This window comes from Acinonyx jubatus, chromosome A2 (genome assembly GCF_027475565.1).
Source record: "Acinonyx jubatus isolate Ajub_Pintada_27869175 chromosome A2, VMU_Ajub_asm_v1.0, whole genome shotgun sequence".
NCBI lineage: Eukaryota > Metazoa > Chordata > Mammalia > Carnivora > Felidae > Acinonyx > Acinonyx jubatus.
Genome location: NC_069383.1, coordinates 160427305 through 160446536, shown reverse-complemented (window position 1 = coordinate 160446536; position 19232 = coordinate 160427305). Strand labels below are relative to the sequence as shown.

The window sequence follows — 19232 nt, the reverse complement described above, 5'->3', positions numbered from 1 at the left end:
AACCCCTCCAGTAACCCTGTTTGTTCTCCATATTTATGAGTCTCTTTTGTCCTCCTCCCTGTTTTTATATTATTTTTGTTTCCCTTCCCTTATGTTCATCTGTTTTGTCTCTTAAAGTCCTCATATGAGTGAAGTCATATGATTTTTGTCTTTCTCTGACTTATTTCACTTAGCATAATCCCCTCCAGTTCCATCCACGTAGTTGCAAATGGCAAGATTTCATTCTTTTTGATTGCCAAGTAATACTCCATTGTGTGTATGTGTATGTATGTGTGTATACACACATACACACACACACACACACACACCACAATTTCTTTATCCATTCATCCATCGATGGACATTTGGGCTCTTTCCATACTTTGACTATTGTTGATAGTGCTGCTATAAACTTGGGGTGCATGTGTCCCTTCAAAACAGCACAGCTATATCCCTTGGATAAATGCCTAGTAGTGCAATTGCTGGGTCGTAGGATAGTTCTATTTTTAGTTTTTTGAGGAACCTCCATACTGTTTTCCAGAGTGGCTGCACCAGCTTGCATTCCCACCAACAATGCAAAAGAGCTCCTCTCTCTCCGCATCCTCACCAACATCTGTTGTTGCCTGAGTTGTTAATGTTAGCCATTCTGACAGGTGTAAGGTGGTATCTCATTGTGGTTTTGATTTGTATTTCCCTGATGATGAGTGATGTTGAGCATATTTTCATGTGTCGGTTGGCCATCTGGATGTCTTCTTTGGAGAAGTGTCTATTCATGTCTTTTGCCCATTTCTTCACTGGATTATTTGTGTTTTGGGTGTTGAGTTTGGTAAATTCTTTGTAGATTTTGGATACTAACCCTTTATCTGATATGTCATTTGCAAATATCTTCTCCCATTCTGTCGGTTGCCTTTTAGTTTTGCTGATTGTTTCCTTCGCTGTGCAGAAGCTTTTTATTTTGATGAGGTCCCAGTAGTTCATTTTTGCTTTTGTTTCCCTTGCCTCCAGAGACGTGTTGAGTAAGAAATTGCTGCAGGCAAGGTCAAAGAGGTTTTTGCCTGCTTTCTCCTCAAGGATTTTGATGGCTTCCTTTCTTACATTGAGGTCTTTCATCCATTTTGAGTTTATTTTTGTTATGATGTAAGAAAGTGGTCCAGGTTCATTCTTCTGCATGTCGCTATCCAGTTTTCCCAGCACCACTTGCTAAAGAGACTGTCTTTGTTCCATTGGATATTCTTTCCTGCTTTGTCAAAGATTAGTTGCCCATACGTTTGAGGGTCCATTTCTGGGTTCTCTATTCTGTTCCATTGATCTGAGTGTCTGTTCTTGTGCCAGTACCATACTGTCTTGATGATTACAGCTTCAAGTATAGCTTGAAGTCTGGGATTGTGATGCCTCCAGCTTTGGTTTTCTTTTTCAAGATTGCTTTCGCTATTCAGGGTCTTTTCTGGTTCCATACAAATTTTAGAATTATTTGTTCTAGCTCTGTGAAGAATGCTGGTGTTACTTTGATAGTGATCACATTAAATATGTAGATTGCTTTGGGTAGTATCGACATTTTAACAATATTTGTTCTTCCTATCCAGGAGCATGGAATCTTTTTCCATTTGTGTCTTCTTCAATTTCTTTCATAAGCTTTCTACAGTTTTCAGTGTATAGATTTTTCACCTCTTTGGTTAGATTTATTCCTAGGTATTTTATGGGTTTTGGTGCAACTGTAAATGGGATCGATTCCTTGATTTCTCTTTCTGTCGCTTCATTGTTGGTGTATAGGAATGCAACTGATTTCTCTGCATTGATTTTATATCCTGCAACTTTGCTGAATTCATGAATCAGTTCTAGCAGTTTTTGGTGGAATCTTTTGGGTTTTCCATATAGAGTATCATGTCATCTGCAAAGGGTGAAAGTTTGACCTCCTCCTGGCTGATTTTGGATGCCTTTTATTTCTTCATGTTGTCTGATTACTGAGGCTAAGACTTCCAATACTATTTTGAATATCAGTGGCTAGAATGGACATCCCTGTCTTGTTCCTGACCTTAGGGGGAAAACTCTCAGTTTTTCCCCATTGAGGATGATATTAGCGTTGGGTCATTCATATATGGCTTTTATGATCTCAAGGTATGATCCTTCTATCCCTACTATCTTGAGGGTTTTTCATGCTGTATTTTGTCAAATGCTTTCTCTGCATCTATTGAGAGGATCATATGGTTCTTGTCCTTTCTTTTATTGATGTGATGAATCACGTAATTGTTTTGCAGATATTGAACCAGCCCTGCATCCCAGTTATAAATCCCACTTGGTCGTGGTGAATAATTCTTTTAATGTATTGTTGGATCCAGTTGGCTAGTATCTTGTTGAGGATTTTTGCATCCATGTTCATCAGGGAAATTGGTCTATAGTTCTCTTTTTTAGTGGGGTCTCTGGTTTTGGAATCAAGGTAATGCTGGCCTCATAGAAAGAGTGTGGAAGTTCTCCTTCCATTTCTATTTTTTGGAACAGTTTCAAGAGAATAGGTGTTAAATCTTCCTTAAATGTTTGGTAGAATTCCTCTGGAAAGCCATCTGGCCCTGGACTCTTGTTTTTTGGCAGATTTTTTATTACTAATTCGATTTCCTTTTCGTTATGGGTCTGTTCAAATTTTCTATTTCTTTCTGCTTCAGTTTTGGTAGTGTATATGTTCCAGGAATTTGTCCATTTCTTCCAGGTTGCCCATTTTATTGGCATATAATTGCTCATAATATTCTCTTATTATTGTTTTTATTTCTGTTGTGTTGGTTGTGATTTCTCCTCTTTCATTCTTGATTTTACTTATTTGGGTCCTTTCCTTTTTCTTCTTGGTCAAACTGGCTAGTGGTTTATCAATTTTCTTAATTCTTTCAAAGAACCAGCTTCTGGTTTCATTGATCTGTTCTACTTTTTTTTTTTTTTTTTTTTTTTTTTTTTTGTTTCGATAGCATTAATTTCTGCTCTCATCTTTATTATTTCCTGTCTTCTGCTGGTTTTGGGTTTTATTTGCTGTTCTTTTTCCAGCTCCTTAAGGTGTAAGGTTAGGTTGTGTATCTGAGATCTTTCTACCTTCTTTAGGATGACCTGGATTGCTATATACTTTCCTCTTATGACTGCCTTTGCTGCGTCCCAGAGGTTTTGGGTTGTGGTGCTATCATTTTCATTGACTTCCATAAACTTGTTAATTTCTTCTTTAACTGGTTGGTTAACCCATTCATTCTTTAGTAGGACGTTCTTCAGTCTCCAAGTATTTGTTACCTTTCCAAAATTTCTCTTGTTGTTGATTTCAAGTTTCCTAGCCTTGTGGTCTGAAAATATGCATGGTATGACCTTGATCTCTTTGTACTTGTTGAGGGTTGATTTGTGTCCCAGTATGTGATCTATGCTGGAGAACATTCCATGTGCACTGGAGAAGCATGTATATTCTGCTGCTTTAGGATGAAATGTTCTGAATATATCCATTAAGTCCATTTGGTCCAGTGTGTCATTCAAAGGCATGTTCCCTTGTTGATTTCTGTTTAGATGATCTGTCCATTGCTGTGAGTGGGGTGTTGAAGTCCCCTACTATTATGGCATTATTATCAATGAGTTTCTTTATGTTTATGATTGATTTATATTTTTGGGTTTTCCACATTTGGAGCATAAATGTTTACAATTGTTATGTCTTCTTGATGGATAGCCCCTTAATTATGATATAATTCCCTTCTTCACCTCTTGTTACAGTCTTTATTTTCAAGTCTAGATTGTCTGATGTAAGTATGGCTACTCTGGCTTTCTTTTGTTGACCATTAGCATGATAGATGGTTCTCCATCCCCTTACTTTCAATCTGAAGGTGTCTTTAGGTCTAAACTGGGTCTCTTGTAAACAGGATATAGATGGATCTTGTTTTCTTTTATTTTTAAATATTTTTTAATGTTTTATTTTTTTGAGAGAAAGAGGGAGAATGAGTGGGGGAGGAGCAGAGAGAGAGGGAGACACAGAATCTGAAGCAGGCTCCTGGTTCTGAGCTGTCAGCACAGAGCCCTATGTGGGGCTTGAACTTATGAACCATGAGATCATGACCTGAGCCAAAGTTAGAAGCTTAACCAACTGAGCCACCCAGGCACCCAGATGGATCTTGTTTTCTTATCCATTCAATTATCCTATTCTTTTGATTGGAATATTTAGTCCATTAATGTTTAGAGTGAGTACTGAAAAGAAATGAATGTATTGCCATTATGTTGCCTGTAGAGTTGGAGTTTCTGATAGTGTTCTCTGGTCCTTTCTAATCTTTGTTGCTTTTGGTCTTTTTTTTTTTTTCCATCTTTTCTCCCTCAGAGAGTCCCCCTTAAAATTTCTTGCAGGGCTGGTTTAATGGTCATGAACTCCTTTAATTTTTGTTTGGGAAACTTTTTATCTCTCCTATTTTGAATGACAGCCTTGATGGATAAAGAATTCTTGGCTGCATATTTTTCTGAGTCAGCACACTGAATATATCTCGTCACTGCTTTCTGGCCTGCCAATTTTCTGTGGATAGGTCTGCTGCAAACCTGATCTGTCTTCCCTTGTAGGTTAGGGACTTTTTTCCCTTGCTGTTTTCATGATTCTCTCCTTGCCTGAGTATTTTGTGAATTTGACTATGATCTGCCTTGTTGATGGTCGATTTTTGTTGAATCTAATGGGAGTCCACTGTGCTTCCTGGATTTTGATGTCTGTGTCTTTCCCCAGGTTAGGAAAATTTTCCACTATGATTTGCTCACATAACCCTTCTACCCCTATTTCTCTCTCTTCCTCTTCTGGGACCCCTATGATTCTGATGTTGTTCCTTTTTCATGAATCACTGATTTCTCTAATTCTTAAATCGTGCTCTTTTGCCTTAGTCTCCCTCTTTTTTTCTGCTTCATTATTCTCCATAAGTTTGTCCTCCAGGTCGCTAATTCTCTGCTCTACCTCATCCGTCCTTGCCGCCGTGGCATTCATTCAAGATTTCAGCTTAGTTATACCATTTTTTATTTCATCCTGACTAGTTTTTTATCTCCACAGAAAGGGATTTTAATCTGTTTTCAACCCCAGCTAGTATTCTTATTATCATGATTCTAAATTCTGGTTCAGACATCTTGCTTTTAGCTGTATTGATTAAGTCCCTGGCTGTCGTTTCTTCCTGTTCTTTCTTTTGGGGTGAATTTCTTCGTTTCATCATTTTTAAGGAAGAAACAGAAAAAAATTAAAATTAAAAAATTAAAAACAACACGAAAAAGTCAAATAAAGGATGCTAGATCCTAGGTGTGTTCTGGTCTGTTTTTGAAAGGAGGTTGATAGATTAGAGAAAAAAAGAGAAAGATAAAAAAGAAAAAAGGAAACTGTTGTAAATTTGAAAAAATGAATACAATGAAATAGAATAAAATGAAATAATGGAAGTAAAAAAATAGCATTTGAAAAATTTACAAAAAAATAAAAAATATAGTAGAAAAAATGAAAGACATATATTTAATAGAAATGAAAAATAGAGATAATTTGTTTCTGTTTCTGTATTCAAGAATCAGAAAAAAAAATTGAATAGATGGACCAGCAAACAGACTGAAGTACGATTGAAATCACATCGTTTTCCCCTAGAAGTTGGACTATGTAGCACTTTATAGTCCATAAACTATGCAGGCAGAGAGACTTGTGTTCCTGAAGAGCGAGGTTGGCCCAGTTGGGCGGGCTTAGTGTAACAGCTATTCTCCACTAGATGGCGCTGCTTAGCTTACTGGGTGGACTGTTGTAGCGTGTGTAGGTGTGTATGCGCATGCGTGGGAGGAGTGAAAATGGCATCACCCAGCTACCCAGTCTCTAGTATCAGAACTCTGGTCTCCCTGATCAGCTATCATGCACCCCTCCTTTGTCTCCAGCTTCCATCCACTCCCCACTTCTGCACTGTCCGTGACCAAGCCAGCAGGCTGCAGGTGGCACCTCCCTGCTGAGTTTTATCTCAGATGCAGCTGTTTCCCAACCCCTCACTTCTGAGGGACTGTGGTGTTGACCTGTTCTGAGCCCTGCAGGAGGATCTCACCAAGCAATGGCCGGGTGTCGGCCACACCCAGGAACATTCGCAGGACCATGCTTCTCTTGATGCCCAGAGACCGTGGCTGGGTGCCAGCCTGCCCCCCAAAAAGTTCATGCAATCTTGCAGCAGCAGCATTTCAGGGATTATGGAAAATCACAACATCTGGGACCAGGCTTCAACCTTAACATCCTTGTTCCACCACCAGCAAGTGTGGCTGTTCTCCAGGGTCTGCTGGGACCTTTGCCTGTGGGGTGGCCACACAGCCTCTACCAAATTTCCCCCCTGTAGGGGGACTGCCTCTTCCCATGTGGCCCAGGGACCTCACTCTCTCCTCCTGGGCATTCGCCCTTCCCACCCGAGCACTGCCAGGTAAAGAGCCACAGAGTTTCAAATTCTGTGCTCCCCCTGTTCGTAGAGTCTTCATGGAATTTAAAGCCTCTCCTTTCTGCCTTTTTTGTTCAGTCCCTTGCATACTTTTTCTTTTCTCTCCAGCTGCTTTGGGGGGGAGGGGGATGCTTTCCATTCTCTCCTCCTGTCTCCATCCTCTCTCCACAAGCAAAAACAGCTCCCTGCCCTCTGCAGCTTTCTCCCCCAGTTCACCTCTCCATGCTATGTACCTGTTGAGTTCTCTGGTTTGGGTTGTTAATCCTCAAATCAGTTTACTAGGCGTGCAAAATGGTTTAGTGTTGATCTGGCTGCATTTCAGGGACGCGAGACACACACACACACACAAAAACTTTCCATGCTGTTGTACCATCTTGGTCCCTCCCTGTGTTTTCTTTTATCTCATTAATTTTCCTTAAAGCGGCTATTTTGAATTCTTCTCCAGGTAAATCCCTTGAGAATAGTATTGGTTGTTGGAATATTATTGGTAGGATTTGGTGGAGTCATGTTTCCGTATTGTTTTCATGTTTCTTTGAAGTTTTTCCTTGCTGTCTTTGCATATGAAGTGTAGTTACATCCTGTGGTTTTTACTAACTGCCTCCAGGAAGAAATACCTCCTGTCAGCCCAGCTAGAGATCGAGGCTTCCTCAGATCTTCTGGGGTCATGCCAGTTCCATGCCTCTTGCTCCCTCTTGTGGCACAATTCTTATATTTGTGTGCTTTGTCCCTACCCTGCCAGGCACCAGACCAAGTGCTAACAGACTCTGGCCTTGCTTTTCCCAAAGGTAACACTACCTGCTGCTGCTAAAGTGGTAGTCTCTCCCTGTCTGCCAGAGATTACTCTCACTGCTCTCTTCAGAAGCAGGCAAAGGAAGCTGACCACGGAATGGGGCAGTGAGGGGGAGGAATACAGAATACTCGTCGTGTCTGTGGGCCACCCAGTGACTCCTGAGTGGACTTCTTGATGGTTTCCACAACACAGTAAGTAGGAGCTGTCCCCCTCATGTATTCTGAGATTCCTTTCTACCATTCTGTCAAGCTCTTCCCACCCCCTTACACCCTATCCCAATCCTGGAACTCCTGATTTGTTACCCTAACTCAGTACTTTTTCTTTTCTCTCTAATGGGGCACTTGTAGAAATCTGGACTTCCATGAAGGCTCTCTCATACATGGGTGATTGTCTAAGTCCGTGTTTTCCAAGGTCTCCTGGACTATGGCTAAAAGGGACTGCAGCAAGTTAATGGGCCACTGCAAGGACCACAGCTGGGACCACAGTATGTCTGTCTGTTACCCGATGCAAAGGTGAGTGAGACGCCTCACAGATCCCCTGACATATGGTGCTGGACCCCCCAGCTCCTACAAGCTACTTTTGTTAATGAATGGATGCTGGATTTGTGTTGGGGGAGGGGGCTGGGGTGCAGGAAGAGGAGAAAAACAAGGGTGTCTTACAGCAACAAGGGTGCTGTCTTACAGCAGTTTATTTCTTTTTATTTAAAAAAAATTTTTTTAATGTTTATTTATTTTTGAGACAGACACAGAGGGTGAGCAGGGGAGGGGCAGAGAGAGAGGGAGACACAGAATCCGAAGCAGGTTCCAGGCTCTGAGCTGTCAGCACAGAGCCCGACACAGGCCTCGAACTCACCGACCGCGAGATCACGACCTGAGCCAATGTCGGACACTCAACCGACTGAGCCACCCAGGCGCCCCTGGTTAGTACAGACATTTTAACAAGATTTTTTCTTCCAATCTATGAACATGGAGTATTTTTCCATTTCTTTGTGTCCTCTTCAATTTCTTTTATTTTGTTAATGTTTATTTTTGACAGAGCATGAGTGGGGGGGAGGGGCAGAGAGACAGGGAGACACAGAATCCAACGCAGGCTCCAGACTCTGAGCTGTCAGCACAGAGCCCAATGTGGGGCTCAAACTCACAAACTGTGAGATCATGACCTGAGCCGAAGTCGGTCGCCCAACCGGCTGAGCCACCCAGATGCCCCATACAGCAGTTTATTTCTTAAAATAAGCTTTCTGCTTCTTTCTTCCTCTTTTCTCCTTTGGGACTCCAGTGAGGTGTAGATGGGTTTTTTGTTTTGTTTTGTTTTGTTTTTTAGTTGTGTCCCATAGATCCTGAAGCCTTCCTTTATTATGTGTTCTTTTCTCTTTTTTTACTCCTCTGATTGAATATTTCAAATGATCTGTCCTCAAGATCGGCCGTTCTTCTGCTTTGTGTAGTCTACTGTTGAAGATTTCTGTTGAATTCTTCAGCCATTGTATTCTTCAGCTCCAAAACTTCTGTCTAGTTCTTTATGCTTTCTCTTTGTTGAATTTCTCACTTTGTCCTTCTATTTGTTTTCCTGATTTCAGTAACTTGTGTTCACTTGTAGCTTTCCGAGTATCTTTTTTTTTTAAGTTATTTTAATTCCAGTTAGTTAACATACAGTGTTATATTAGTTTCAGGTGTACAATATAGTGATTCAACAATTCTGTACATCACCCAGTGCTCATCACAAGGGCACTCCTTAATCCCCATCACCCATTTCACCCCAGCCACCTCCCCTCTGGTAACCATCATTTCTGAGTATCTTTCAAACAATTACTTTGAATTCTTCTTAAGGAAATGTACATATCTCCATTTCTTTGGGGTCAGTTATTAGAAGTTTCCTGTGTTCCTTTGGTGGGGGCATGTTTCACTCATTCTTTTTGATCCCTGTAGCCTTGCATCAGTGTCTGCACATTTGAATGAGCAATAACCTCTTCTAGACTTGATGGACAAACTGCAGTAAAGGGGGAAGACCTTCAAGCAGGAGCGTGTGCTAGCTTTGGATCAGGGGGCGTGAGGCAGGCACATGATGTCTCGTCAGCTCAAGCTGCTGAAATCCACACCATCAATAGCTGTGTGGCCCTTGGAAAGTACTGCAGGGGGGTTCACAGTGGCTGTTAAGGGCTGTCGAGGACCTCAATGGCCCCTCCTGGTCCAGCAGCTTGGGTCAGGGAGCAGTGGTGGCAGGGTCCGGGGCATGCACACGCTCCGCAGGAGGGTCCAGCTGCACAGGCCTGTGTAGTGCCCAGGAGTGGTTGCAGACACCCATGCAGTGATGGAAGTCTGGCCAGCCGCAGGTGCACTGGTAGCTGTAGGAGTTCTGGCTGTCAGCATACACTCTTGAGGCTGTAGGGGGTCTTTCCAGGGGTGTATACAGGGCACTGGAGGCAGTGAAAACAGCTGGGCTGGGGGCGTGCAGGTGAATAGCTGGAAAGGCCAGCTGCACATAAGCACAGGGGTACAGGTCAGTGACAAGAGACAGGGACAAAGCTGAGCCCACAAGTAGCTAAGGGGGTCCTAGCTGTCTGGTACACAGCAGTGGATGCGGGTAGTAGGAGTCAGGCTAGCGGGGTGCAGGTACACAGCTGGAGGGGCTAGTTATACGTGAGCACAGAGGTGCAAGCTAGTGACTGGAGATAGGGCTGAATCTGGGTCACAAGCAGCTATAGGGGTCTGGCTGTGGCCTGCACTTGGGTGGCTACAGGCTATCACCAGGGGCATGCAAATGGCAGTAGAGGCCTGGGACAAGCATCAGGCCAGCAGCACGAAGGACACAGCTGGAGCTAGCACCTGTGTGTTGGGGGGTCAGCTGCAGGGATCTAGGCAGGTGTCATGAACTCAGCAGCTGCAGAGAGAGGCCTGAGCTGGGCTCCAACATGCATCCCAGGCTCCAGCAGGTACACAGAGGAGGGCATGGGAGGTATCCTGGTGGCTGGTGTCCAAGTAGGTTGGAGAACAAGAAGCCGGAGGCACCATAAGAATGTCCTGAAGGAGAGGGACAGAGCAGCAAGGAAGCAAGAGCAGTTTCATCCCCAGGACAGAAAGCTGCCGGGACTACTCGCTCCCTCCAGAAGGACATCATGTGGGTGCCAGGCCTGGAGATAAGAATGTTTTGTTTGGTGCCAGATGTACTCATGACCCAGTATGGAAAACACTGCAGGTGCACGACCTGTCAAGATGCCACATACTATGTCGTATGTGCTTGCTGTTATCAGACAATTTGCAAAAATAAAAGAGGCTTGAGCCAGGAGACCGATGCTTTGGCTCCTGGAGAGTCTCACCTTTAGGACCTCTCTTCAGCTGGTGCCTGAACAGGGAAGCTGAAGGGGGACGTGTGCAGCACCACTGAAGAAGGAAGGGCCCAGGGAACCGAAGGAAACTTTGGAGCTGGGGAAGCTCATCCTTCAGGATTTCTGCAGGGTAAGTACAGGGGATTCCACCCCATCTAGTTATCACTTACATATTCAGCTCTTGCAGACTTTATTAAAGAGCTCAGGGGTAAAAGTGAAACGATCTGCGTTTCAGGATTTGTTATACTTAGTAAAGAAACATTGTTACCAGTTTATGCCTCTGGCAAAGATGCTTTGAATCAGAAACAATGGAACTTGGTTTTATGTGCTTTGTGCCAGGCTTATCAGCAAGAAGCCATCCCTCTCTCCCTATGGTCTTTATGTAATTTAAGTTCCCTGGCTTTGCAGCCCTTGCAGTCAGAATCAGGGGAAGAAGGGGACATTGGTCATCACAACCCCTCACTGGCTGAAAGTGATCATGAGCTCGTAGATAGTGACTCAGGGCCCGAGCCCGTATCCCACCACCAGAGGAATAGAAACCTACAGGTCCCAGGTTCATGGCCCAGAGATAGTCACAGCTCAGGCTTCCGTACTCCTGCCTCCCTCATTGCCCCACGGCCCTGAACCCATCCATCCCTTTGAGGAAACTAAATGTTCCGCTTATTCAAAAAACCCATTTCTTGGTATCTCCACTCATAGTATCACAATTCGTTTCCCCCTTAATGCAGGTGCTTCAACAAACTAAGGCTGCGGGGGGGGGGGGGGGGGGACACTGAATTAACACCTAGTATGCCTGCAGCTTATCTTGTCAACATTACCCAAATTCCTCCTCGTCAGAAATATCCTCAGGGAGGGCAATGATTTTATCTGGTTCCTTTCGGTTTTAAGGTAATTAATGACTTGAAACAGGCTTGCACGCAATACAGTGTTAATTCCTCTTATACATTGGGATTGGTGTCTGGGTTAGCCAATTCAGAGCGACTCATTCCATGGGACTGGGCGGTCCTAGGTTGCACTGTCCTAAGTGCTTCTGAATTTTTGCAGTTTAGGACTTGGTGGGAGGAAGAAGCACAGATACAGGCCCGGCATGATGCCGCCCTGAATCCTCCTGTGCCCATTACCGGAAAACAACTTACCAGGAGCAGACGAGGGTTTGGCATACAGGTTCAGCTTCAGTATGATGTTCAAGCGGTGATACAAGTTAGATTGTGCTGCCTGAATGCCTGGGAGAAAGTAGCTACCCCGGGACAGGCTACACCCTCTTTTGTTCAAGTCAAACAGAGTCCTAACGAGCCCTATGTAGATTTTATTGCTGGGTTAAAGGATGTTATTATAAAAAGCATCTCTCAGGCAGGCTTACGGGATCTCCTCTTACAGCTGCTGGCTTTTGGTAATGCTAATAAGGAATGCCAACAAGCTTTATACCCAGTGAAGTCTCAAGGGGGTGATTTAACTGATTATATAAAGGCCTGTCAAGATATCAGCTCAGAGGTCTATAAAACGTGCCTTGAATAGCCACTGCCAGCAGACCCTGGACTTTACAAACAGTCCAAGCGTTTTCGCTGTGGCAAACTGGGACATTATAAAAGGGATTGCTGACAGCTGAGTTGTAACAACTCCCATGATCTACCTCACCCCCAGAATGAAATTCTAAGCCTTCTGGGTTATGCCCTGGATGCAATAAAGGCTATCATTTTGCAAATCAATGTAGATCTAAATTCCATAAGAATAGAGCTCCCCTGCCATCTTGGTGGGGGAGACAGGGATAACGCCCCCCCCCTCCACCAGGGCCCGAATGTAAAGAATACGGGGAATCAGATTCCACGTTATTACCCTGTGAGCTACGGGACTTACCATGCAAATCTGTCCATGACCTTCTCCATGCCACATGAGGGAGTGCTGCATTAGATATTCCTGCCCCAGAGTCTCTGGTCCTCAAACTCTCCGTGGGAATTTACAAGGTTAAAACTGGGATTTACGGGCCTCTTCAGGGTCCATTGGCCTTCTTATTGGACGAAGCAGTCTTACGTCCAAGGGAGTTCGTGTCTACTTAGGAATTATAGAAGCTGATTTTAAGGATGAAGTTTTAGTAATGATTAGTACTTCAGTTCCTTATCATGTCTTGCAGGAGATCACATTGCCCAACTACCGTTGTTGCCTTACATTGCTTTAATTTCCATGCCAATAGACTGGCAGGGAGGGTTTGGATCTACGGGCAAACAGATATCTTGGCAAACATTTCTAAAGGACAAAGGCCTGAGATGACCTTACAAATGGATGGAACATCATCTACTGGCCTGGTAGACTCAGGAGCTGATGATGTCACCATCATTGCTTCTAAGTTTTGGCCTAAGAATTGGCCACTCCGACCTATATCCACAGTCTTTACAGGTGTAGGAAAAGCTACTGACATCCAACAGAGTGTTGAAAGTTTTCTATGTGAAGGGCCTGAAGGCCAGGCTGCTACTATCCAGACTTATGTTACTGATACAGCCATTAATCCATGGGGAAGAGACCTCCTAAGTCAATGGGGAGCATGTATTAATATTCCTTATGTTTCCCCTGCTGCAACCAATATGGTGTCCAAAGTGAGTTATAATCCTTTAAAAGGGCTTGGATGACAAGAACATGGGCATATGGGAACAATTACTGCCGAAATGTGGCCACCTTGTGTGGGACTGGGATAGCCTGTACAGAATTCAGGTTTAGTGTAAGAGCCACTGTTCCTGAACAACGTTATGCCTTAGCATTAGAATGGTTAACAACTGCCCTGGTGTGGGTGGAACCGTGGCCCCTTCCAAAAGAGAAATTAGAGGCTCTAGAACAATTAGCGCAAGGACAATTGGATGCAGGTCATGTAGAAATGCCCACCAGTCCATGGAATTCTTGTGTGTGTGTGATAAAGAAAAAATCTGGGAAATGGAGAATGTTGACTGACTTAAGGAAGGTAAACGAGGTTATACGGTCTATGGGACCTTTGCTTTGCAACCTGGGCTCCCGTCTCCTACTATGATTCCTCAGAACTGGTCATTAATTATAGTAGATTTAAAAGATTGTTTTTCACAGTTCTTCTACTGCCAGATGATAGAGAAAAATTTGCCTGTTCTGTACCTTCAGACAATCATATGGTTCCTGTGTGATGCCATCCATGGAAAGGGCTTCTGCAAGGTATGCTTAATAGCCCTACTACGTGTCAGCATTTTGTTAATCAGCCACTTTCACAATTACTTATTCAGGTCCCACAGGTGTTGATTATCCATTACATGGATGATATTCTTTTTGCTGCAGAAACACCTACACAGATAAAAGATCTTTATCAGGCCGCTGGGTTATTGTACCCAAATACAGCCTAATAGTAACAACAACAACAAAAAAGTGCAAACCCAAGATCCCTTTCTTTATCTTGATGCAAAAATTCACAAGGCAACCATCATTCCCCAAAAAGTACAGATTGGCTGAGATAATTTGAAAACTTTAAATGATTTCCAGAGGTTACTAGGAGATATAAATTGGTTGCGACCTGCTTCGGGAATCCCGACTTACACCTTATCTCATCCTTTCCAAACATAAGCCCGTGATCCCAACCTTAACAGCCCTAGGGTCCTCACAAAAGAGTCAGAAGCTGAATTACAGTGGATTGAAAATCATATTCAAAATTGTCAGCTCACTCGTGTTTGACTTAATGTTCCTCTTTAATTATTGATTTTTCCTACTCCACATTCTCCAGCTGCGGTCGTAGGCAGGATGGGGGAATCATCGAATGGCTGTTTTTACCAAGTAAGGACTCTAAAATTCTTACCATGTATCTGGATAAAATTGGGAATGTAATTTGGAGAGGCCGATCCCGATTACGTGTGCTTAATGGTAGCAATCCCTCTTCTATAATTATTCCCTTATCATATCAACAAACTGATATGGCTTACCAAATTAATATACAATGACAAATAGCTTTGCCTGATTACGTAGGGAAATTAGACAATCACTGTCCAAGGGACAAAAATTTTGTCATTTCTCAAGGTTACATCATGGATTTGGCCAAAGATAATTCGAGAGTGGCCTTTCGCAGATTCTGACACATATTTTACAGATGGAAATGGTCATGGTAGAGCTTCTATACATGGTCCTATCTCTAAGGCCTGGAAGACACCCTATACATCTACCCAAAAAGCTGAATTAGCAGCCATTATAGGATTGTTGCATCTTGTACCTGCCTCCCTCGATATTGTGACAGATTCACAATGTGCATGGTTCACAGTCCTAAATATTGAAACTGTACATATTGTGCCATGAAATGAATTACATCATCTGTTTTTGCATTTATAAGAATTAATATGGCATAGGCAACGCCCTTTTTGTATCACTCATATTCGCAGTCCTGGCCCGTTATCCTTAGGAAATTCCATTGCTGATGACTTATTACAAGGCACCTTACAAATGGCACAACAGGAGCATATGCTTCACCATACTAATGCTCAAGGACTTTCCCATAGACACTATAACACATGCTGAGTCAAAAGACATCGTTAGTGCCTGTCCTTGTTGCAACCCCCTCACTGTGGCTCCATATACCTCTGGAGTGAATCCTTGTGGACTACAGGCAAATGAACTTTGGCAATCTGATGTTACCCATATTCCTGGTTTCGGTAAGTTCTCTTATGTGCATGTTACTGTGGATACCTTCTCCAGATAGATCTGGGCCACGGCATATACCGGAGAAAAGACTAGGCATGTTAGTGCTCATTTTCTTGAAACCTTTGCAATTCTAGGTATCCCACAACACATTAAAACTGATAATGGCCCTGCATATGTATCTCATAAGTAGCCCACTTCTTTGCAGCCTGACAAATTACTCATCTTACTGGCATTCCCTATAACTCTCACAGTCAAGGGATCACAGAACATACTCATCAGGTACTTAAAAACATGCTAATTAAACAAAGAGGGGGAGAAGAAGGACTTAGACCTACGCCACGGGAACAATTACATCCGGCCTTATATACTTTAAGTTTCTTGGACATATGAGGACCCCATACATGTCCTTCTGCTGAGATACACTGGTACAAGAAAAAGATCACCCCTGTTTACCAGCCAGTATATTGGAAAGATGAGAAGGGACACGGGGAAAAGGGAGAAGTTGTTGTGTGGGGCAAAGGGTATGCTTATGTCTTTACAGATCAAGGCTACCAGTGGTTACCCAGTCACCGGTTGAAACCCAGGCATGAGCTGATCCAAGCAACCGCAGTTCGACATGACCCCACCAAAGAGTTTCACAGAATGTCCATTGAGAAACCAATAATTGTGCCCAGTGCACCACACCCTCTCCTGAGGAGCACTAGGACCTCTTAGCCTCCTACTCGGGGACAAGTTAAGAGGTTGATGCACGCTGCTGAAAAAATCTTGATGCAGACTCGCAGCCCACAAACTCCTGCTCACCTTTTCCTTGCGATGCTCGTGGTTATCACTACTATGGTAAGCGCTGATAACTATATTTACTGGGCTTATATCCCTCATCCACCTCTCAATCGGCATAAATTGGTACAACTCCCCCATGCCGGTATATACAAATGACACTGAATGGACACCTGGGCCATTTGACAACAGAGAAACACATAGGCCCAATGAAGAAGGTACTGTTATGGATAATTATGCTATAGGGACTGAAGGTCCTCCTATATGTTTTGGTTACAGGAAACACTGCCTCAAAAGTAAGCCTCAAGCATGGTGATCTATTATTAAAAACAGGGCCCAGCACAAACCTATTTTCTTACTCTCAGCCCGTTCTCTGATTGGCTCCAATCTTAATGACACTCCTCCAATGCTTCTGTCTTGTGCTACTCGTACATTGTCAGAATGGGGTGGATGGGTGACTTGGGAAGCATGTAGAGGGGAGATAGGGTGAGTTCTTTTAAATACTTCCTATGGAAGCATCGTTGATTGGAGCCCTCTGGGCTCAGTTCCCCTTAAAAACTCATTACAAAATCTACGATGGTGTGTTCATAATCATACTATCAGCACCACTGCTAATGGCTCAGTCATTTGGCATGGTGGGGGATTTTCTGCGCCCAGCCCTCGTTTACGACAAGGACCATTACAAAAGCATATATGGACATGAACTGCTGCCCTCCACCCTTTACATACCTGCAAGGGCACATATTATAAAAACAGCCCCAGCACTATTTCTACTCTATCCTTCACGGTCAATAGTACCCGATACATACGGGCTTGTGTCCGTTTGCCATATGTACTATTAAAAGCACAGATAGTTTGGAATGATGCTGAGGCCCTTATAACTTGTGTTAACTGCTCATTATACACCTGTCTTAATTCTATACCCTTTGCTATGTCATCCAAAAGCTTATATTTACTTAGAGCATGCACTAGCCTGTGGCTGCTGGTTTGCATGTCTCAACCATGACAACATTCTCCAGAAATGTATCTGATGGACCAGGCTCTACAGCGAGTTCTTCACTGATCCCAAAGGTTTGCTGGAATACTTGTTGCAACTCTCATATGCATTATTGCTGTGACTGCCACCATAGCCACTGCAGCTGTCTCGTTGCACCAATCTGCGCAGATGGTACCATTTGTGCAACAACGGCATGAGAAATTGCACCACCTTGGAAGACACAGCAGGACATTGACAGTAGATGGTCCAGTGAGATTGCAGACCTACAACAGGCTGTGATATTGCTGGGGATCAATTAGTGAGCCTACAAAGGCAAAGATCATTAAAATGTTATTGGAACACTACACCAATGTGTAACCCCATTGCTGTTTAATAACACTAAATTTCCATGGAATGGCATTAAGAGACACTTGCTCAGACAATCAAACATGTCCATGGACATTTAACATCTGCAAGCAGGGATATAGGAGACTTCCAAAACAAATCTGGACATGTTATCTGGTTCTAAGATCTTAGAAAGTATATCAGAGGGATTGGGAAAATTAAATGCTATAGAGCATATTGGGATTTTTAGTTTCTCTACTGCTATTCTGTTTGTATTAATATGCAATGTATTTATCTTTGCATGTGCAGTCTGGTGCCAGGGACAATGAGCCTGTCAATGGACCAACAGCTTGGGTTATACAATGTCCTCCTATAGCCCATTGTATATAAACAAAAAGGGGGAGATGTTGGAGAACAAGAAACCAGAGGCACGTAAGGATGTCTTGAAGGAAAGGGATGGAGCAGCGAGGAACCAAAAGCAGTTTTATCCCCAGGACGGAAGGCTGCCAGGACTGCTCATTTTCTCCAGAAGGACATCATACGGGTGGCCAGGACTGGGGATAAGAATGTTTTGTCTGGCACCAGATGTACTCATGACCCAGTATGGAATACACTGCAAGTGCACAACCTGTCAAGATGCCACATACTATGTTGTAATGGCTTGTTGTTATCAATTTGCAAACATAAAAGAGGCTTGAGCCAGGGGACCAATGCTTTGGCTCCTGGAGAGTCTCAGCCCCCTGCTTTGTAATTCTCTCATCACCACACCTTCAGGACCTGTCTCTCTACACAAGTATGTGAATATCTTTGGGTTTTCAGATACTGTGCTGGCCAGTTGTTTGAGAGAGCTGCTGGGGTCCTCTGGAGAGCAAATCACTTGGAACCAATGTCGCTCCTGCTGTGTGACTGTTACTGGTAGCCAAGGCTCTTCTTTTTTTGTTCCTAGCCTTCTCTGTACATCTCAGGTTTGCTAATGTCTGAATGAAGTGCAACAGAAGTAGGTCCCTTGTGTGGTGCCTCAAAAGCGTGGAGAAACTGGTTGGTCACCCTGCTCTCCCTTTTCCAGTTAGGGAAATGCTTTCTGGCCAGAGTGTTTCTGCTTGGTACTGAGCAGTGCCCAACTGGAAGACCAGTGATGCAAGCAAAATTAAGATTTTTTCCTTTCCTTTGTGTGCGCTTATGCTCAGGGTTTTCTTCCCCACTGTGTTGCTGTTATTTCCTAAGTGGACCCCTGAGCTATCCCAGAGAGCTTTTTGTTTGTGGGTAGATGGCTAATCGTAGATCTCTGTGGGAAAACAGAAGCTAGGGCCTCCTACTTCACCATCTTGGTGATGCCACTTCAGCTGTCTTAGTATGCTAAATGAGTTGAAATCATGGGAAAAAAATTAAAATCAGGAAGATGTGAATGAATATGGAATATCAACTAAATTACAGAAATTATTCACACACACACATAGAAATTCTAGCGTTGGAAGTACAATAGCTGAAATGGCAAAAATTCACTAGAGGGATTCAGCAGCAGGTTTGAGCAGGCAGAAGAAAGAATTCATGAACTTAAAACAATTGGAAAATTAATCTGAAGAACAGAAAGAGAAAGTGCACAGAGGGAAATTTGAAGATATAAATGCTTATGTTTAGAAAAAGGACAGATCTCAAATCAGTACAATTATCTCCCATTTTATGATCCTAGAAAAAGAGCAAACTATAAGCAAAGGTAGACGGGAGAAGTAGAAAACCAAAGATTAGAGTCAAGGTAGATGAAAGAGAATGGAAAACAATATAGAAGTCAATGGAGGCAAAAGTCAGTTTTTGGAAAGGATCTGCAAAATTGACAAACTTTTAGCTAAATGTACTAAGAAACTATAAAATCTATGCAAATAACTAAAATCATAAATGAAAATGGATACATAATTACCAACAGTACAAGAAACAAAAAGTATCATTAGAGAATATTCTGACCAAAGTATATAACCTCCATGAGATGGATGAATTTCGAGAAAC

At 43.1% G+C, this 19232-nt stretch overlaps 1 protein-coding gene and 1 long non-coding RNA gene across 7 annotated transcripts in view; both read left to right on the top strand.

The window, feature by feature from the left end:
* LOC106970809 (putative adhesion G protein-coupled receptor E4P) overlaps positions 1-7694 on the top strand; it is an 87216-nt gene extending 79522 nt beyond the window's left edge. For 5 of the 6 annotated variants that reach the window (XM_053219989.1, XM_053219986.1, XM_027050273.2 and 2 more), the window contains 2 exons: positions 7178-7373; positions 7594-7694. The gene's annotated coding sequence lies outside the window, so the exon portion shown is untranslated. The remainder of the gene's footprint in view (positions 1-7177; positions 7374-7593) is intronic. The other variant, XM_015067493.3, reaches the window with a different exon arrangement.
* Positions 7695-10246: 2552 nt separating this feature from the next.
* LOC106970803 (uncharacterized) lies at positions 10247-17966 on the top strand. The gene is made up of 4 exons (XR_001429555.3): positions 10247-10631; positions 13568-13669; positions 15675-15970; positions 17541-17966. It is a non-coding gene; the product is annotated as an uncharacterized LOC106970803 (long non-coding RNA).
* The last annotated feature ends 1266 nt before the right edge of the window (positions 17967-19232 follow it).